Below are 5602 nucleotides of genomic sequence, written 5' to 3' on the forward strand. Positions count from 1 at the left end.
TCCCTGAAATGAGGAAGTTAGAAGAGGAGAGAGAAAGAAATAAGCATTTTTTAAGCACCTACTGTGTGTCAAGCACTATGGTAAGCGTCTTACAAATATGATCTCATTTGTTTCTTCGTGCTCTCCAAATTCCTTCCCAACGCTAAATTCTATGATCCTCTATCATCCTTACAACATATTTTGTTGTCTCTGCAACAAGGATCAATGTACATGAATATTTAACTCTGTAGCAATCTCTTCTAATCCAACATGTGCTTGCAGATGACTAGCTTTATTTTTAAAAACGTATTTCATGTGCATTACCACATCATGCATTGTATACTATTGTCAGAGGCTATATAAATGATTTTTTTCTCTCCAAGCTTAGACACTCATGAGCTCAAAATACAACTGAGTATTTCTGACCCGGAGACCAAGCACTTCTATTTTTAAAATTCCACAATACTGATGCTAAAAAACACTACAATGACAATGTTTGTGAAAGTTTTGTAGCTGTAGACTTTCAAATGTGATGGAGAAATGATGCTGAGTTTGCAAGGGTTCCCCCGTCCCTTGTAGATTTTGCTAAAGATTCCTAATAGGTAACCAGGAGAAAGGGAGTGGCTCAATTCAGATGTGCCTTCTTTCTTTAAAGTGTGTGTGTGTATATATGTACATATATACATGTATGTGTGTGTGCGCACACACACATACATGTACACATACATACATACATACACATATATTTCTATACATGTATTTATTTATTACATGTTTATTTTTAACATTCTTTTAAAAAAATTTTTTTGAGTTCTGAATTCTCCCTCTTGCCCCTTCTCCAACCAACGAAAAAGTAAGTAATGTGGTATCAATTGAAATGCGAAATCATGCAAAACCTCTTCCTATTAGCTATCCTACATGCTTTCCAGAGATACTCTGCACACCATTTTTGGTTTTTTCTCCCACAGGTGGATGAGGTCAAGAAATGACACAGGATTGGGAAAGAAGGAAGATCCAGAATCCCTTTCAGCTCTCAATCTGTGCTCTTATAATCAAAAGCTTCTAGGTACAGGGGACAGAGATGAAGGAACCAGGGACTTAGAAAACAAAGGAAAGAGTCATGGTAGAGGGAAACCATTGGCCCATCAAGAAGGATGCAGTGTGAGAAGGGGCACCTGCTGGTAACAATACTGGTAGGGTGATATAAGGTGGAAGGAGAGGAAAGGTGGAGTAAGAGAAGGAAGAGTAGAAGGAATAGTAGAGGAAGGAGATCTCTGTGAAGAAGCAGAGGCCCAGGGATTCAGGGCTGATATATGTGAGGAGCCCACCCATGTAGAGAGTAGTTATTTGAAACAAGACCTGGGAAAAAACAGCAGCCAAGAAACTTAATAGGCTTTGAGTGTATTTTTTTCTTTGGCCCAAGACACAGTCCAGAGGCACGAAGCTTCTAGTAAATGCTTTTGATTGACTTTGAGAGGCATCCTCCATAGATAGTCTGCTTTCCTCTGCCCCATGCAGGCCACATCTGGAGTATTGTATTCAGATCTAGGCACTACTGCTTAGTGGAGACATTGCCAATCCAAAAGAAAGCAGGAAGATCCTTAAGATCATGTTATATGAGGATCCGTTGAAGGAACTGGAGACACTGAGAAGGGAGGACTGTGGGTAACATGAGATACCTTTCTTCAAGTACTTGAAAAGTTTTCATGTGAAAGAGGGATTAGAAGGGTTTGGTTTGGCTACAGATGGCAAAATTAGAAGCAAGGAAATTGAAAAGAGGCCAACTGGGACTGAGTATAAGGGGAAAAAATGTCCTTAACCATTAGAATTCTACAAAAGTGAAATGGGTTGCTTCAGGAGGTAGTTGATTCTCATTGGAGGTTTGTAGGCAAAGTTTGAATAACCATTTATAGGGCTTGTGGGAAAGGGGATTTTTTTTTTTTTTTAGTTATGAGTTAGCCAAGATGACCACCAAGGCTCCTCCCAACTCTGAGGTTCTATGAGTCAGAGATTCTATTGTGGAAACATCCTAGGCAACAAATCTCCACTGAGCTAAAGGGTAGGACCCTTGAGATCGTCAGATCTCAGTCAAGGCTGTGGCTATCCTGGTTGAACCACCCATATCACATTTCTTCTGAGGTCTCACATTTGCTACTTTTGAATCTTTTGTCCTAATAACTCCTGCTTGGCATGTGCTACTCCATGGAGGTTATGCTTTTGGACCAAACAGCCTAGTATTATAATAATAATAGTAGTAATATAGGAATGATAATAAAAATAACTAGAATTGATATAGAACTTTAAGTCTTGCTAAGCACTGTATAAATATAATCTCATTTTATCCTCATAATGATTCTGGAAGGTGAGTAATGTTATTATCCTCATTTTACAGTTGAGGAAACGGAGGCAGAGAGTGGCTAAGTGACTTGCCCAGCCACATTTGAACTCAAGTCTTCCTTACTCCAGGCTTAGCACTCTATCTAACTGCTCCCAAAAGGAGACAACATGGAAAGATGGGAGATATGTAGAAATAATGACAAGGGAAAGAGAGCCCCTGATCAGATTGAACCCAACTGTTCACTGGAGGCTTTTATTTTGAAATAATAGTTCCTGGCAAAGTTAATTTGCATGGACTCACATAATAAAGTCTTCCAGCCAACCACCCCCATTCCTTTCTTCCTTTTCTTCCTTTATGCTCAGTTTTCTTTACCCTCTTAGGCACAAACTATGACTTACTGCTATATCCTTTTTCTTGTCCAGCTTAGCTCCATCTGTGCCCACTCCAAACTTAACTCCTTTGGTAGCTCTTTGTTTATAAGTCGATGACATTTAAAGGGAGAATGTGGAAATTGGAGTCAGAAGACTAGTGTTTGAATCCCAGTTCTTCTCCAAACTAAGGCAAGTTCTTTTTAATCTCTCTGGGGCTCAGCTGCTATATCTATAAGATGAGAGGATTGAATGTCTCCTCTATCTGTAAACCCTATGATCCAAAACTTCTCAGATATGGAGATTATAGATGAGAGAAGCAATAGATCATGGTTAAGGAAGACTGTGAGAAACTATCAGGTCAGGTGAGGTACAAGGAAGAAAAAAAATGGGCATCTGGTTCAAAGAAATTTCTATGTTAATGGTGGGAAAGGGAGGTGGAAGGGACAGATCAGATGTAGAGAGGATTTTCAAGAGCAAAGAGTGCAATAGAAAAGGAGAAAAGATGCAAAAGCCATGGTGCTCTGAGCTGCTAAATCCCAGAACACATCCATGAAGACAAGCAATAATTAGGTTGAAAACCATTAGATGGTTTTACAAATTAAAGCAATGATAGTACAGTCAAGAAAAGCTAATGCAATTAGCTACATTAAGAGAAGGATGGTTTTCAGGGTGGAGGAGTTAATAGTAGCTGTGTACACTGTCCTGTTCAGACCAATCCGGAGCATTTATTGTGTTTGACTGTAGACACAAGTTTTTAGGAAGGATATCAAAAATGCATAGTGTACAGAGGAGAGTAACTAGGAGAGCAGAGGTCCTTGAGACTATGCCAGATGAGGCTCAGTTGGAGAAATTAGGGATATTGAACTAGGACGGCACAACAGGATGGAGAAGTATAGTGAGAGGAACAAATGTGAAGGTAGAAATGAGAAAACTTGACAAAGAATTAACTATGTGGGGTGAGTGAAAGTAAAGAGATGATAATGATACTAAGATGATAATGATGCTTTGAGCCTAAGCAGCTCATATTGCCCTGGATAGTAATAGGAAAGTTTGGTAGAATGGAAAATCTGAGGGGAAAAATGTAATAAAGTATAAGAAGACTTCAGATATTTGAAATACTGCCATTTGGAATGAGAATTATGGCAGTTCTGACCCCAGCAAGAAGACCTAGGAAGAATGAGTGAAAGTTACAAATGGTCCAATTTTGTCTAGATATCATGGAAAATTTCTCCTTATAAGACTGAATGCGGATACCTTAAGAAGAAAAAGACTTTCCCTCACTGGAGGTATTCAAATCAAAATCTGAATAACCACTTGCTGGTATGTTGTAGAGCAGGGGTGGAGAACCTACTAATTGAACCTTTTGTTAAGCGGACTCTAGTCAGTCCTTAAATCCTGCTGAGTATCTGGACTATGATGGATGCTTCCCTGAGCATCCTAGGTGAGAGTCAGGGAAAGACGGATGGCAGATCATTGTGTACTTCTGGAAATTCTAGGAGAATGACGATGGCAACAGTAGAAGCCAGACATCTGGGGAAAAGTAGGAAGAGAGAGAGAATTGAACTGGTAAAGGGTGGGTAGGGGAGAAATTGGAAAGAAAGGTAAGTGTCAATTTAAAATGTGTGAAAGAGAATAATGGGAGACAGGAATATGGAGAAATGCTGTCTCAGTAAAGGAAGAAGCCTCATTTACAGAAATCTCCTATTGTTTGGGGAAATCTTTTGCAAAGGTAAGCATTTGGGGTGATTTATTTGCTTAGGCTTGCAACATGAAGACTCTTCCATTTAACCTCTCTACCTCTTGCTTTCTTTAACCTCCTACACACAAACCATTTGTTGTTGTTGAGTTCTTTTGGGCAAAGATACTGGAGTGGTTTGCCATTTCCTTCTCCAGCACATTTTACCAATCAGGAAACTGAGGCAAAAAAGGTTAAATGACTTGCCCAAGGTCACACAGCTAGTAAGTGTCTGAGGCCAGATTTGAACTTAGAAATACAAGTCTTCCTGACTCCAGGTCCAGTACACTATCTACTGTGTCACCTAGCTTCCTTAGACACAAACCATTACCTGTTGCTATGTCTTCCCTTTTCTATCTAACATGGTTTCAAACCCCCTCAACCCAATTACTAACACTTCAAACCCACTCAACCCAATTTCTAGCTCTTAGTAAAAAGGGAAGGGGCTGGGCAAGTCGCTTAACCCAGTTTACCTCAGTTTCCTCACCTACAAAGTGAGCTGGAGAAGGAAATGACAAACCACTCCAGTATCTTCGCCAAGGAAACCCCAAATAGAGCCATGAAGAGATGGACATGACTGAAATGATTGACTGACAAGAAGTATAAAGAGACAGTGGCATTTTGAGGGAGAATTGGGATAGCTCACTGACCTTTGGACTTAAATGAATAGAGTGAGCCTCCCATCTCTGCTATTTATTATTTGTGTGACTTAAACCAAGTTACTCAGGGCCTCAGGAGGCAGGTAGATACTGAGAAGGTTGGGTTATATGCCTCAACATTTTTTAGCTTGACCCTGTTATCTAAAGCTTCCTAGCCATGGAAAATAGAAATGAGGGAACTAGGGAAATTATAATAAAGAGTCAAGGTCATTAGTGACTGAAGCATGTGGTCACAGACTACTGGCCCATAATGTAGAGAAGGAAAAGACACCTTGTTTAAAGGGTCACTTGATTTCTTTGCTGATAATAGTAAGGGTCAAACCATACATACATACATATATATATGTACATATATACATATATATGCACATATATATGTATATATAGTGGACAACCAGAAAAGGTAATGTAATCTTGGGCTTAATTAAGAGGAATATAGCTTCCAGCAAAGAGGAGCTGATAATCTTGTCCTTAGAGCATAGGTAGAGTACTATGTGGAGTTTTAGGTACCATAGTTTAT

The sequence above is a fragment of the Notamacropus eugenii genome, chromosome 2 (assembly GCF_028372415.1).
Source record: "Notamacropus eugenii isolate mMacEug1 chromosome 2, mMacEug1.pri_v2, whole genome shotgun sequence".
In the NCBI taxonomy this organism is placed as follows: Eukaryota; Metazoa; Chordata; class Mammalia; order Diprotodontia; family Macropodidae; genus Notamacropus; species Notamacropus eugenii.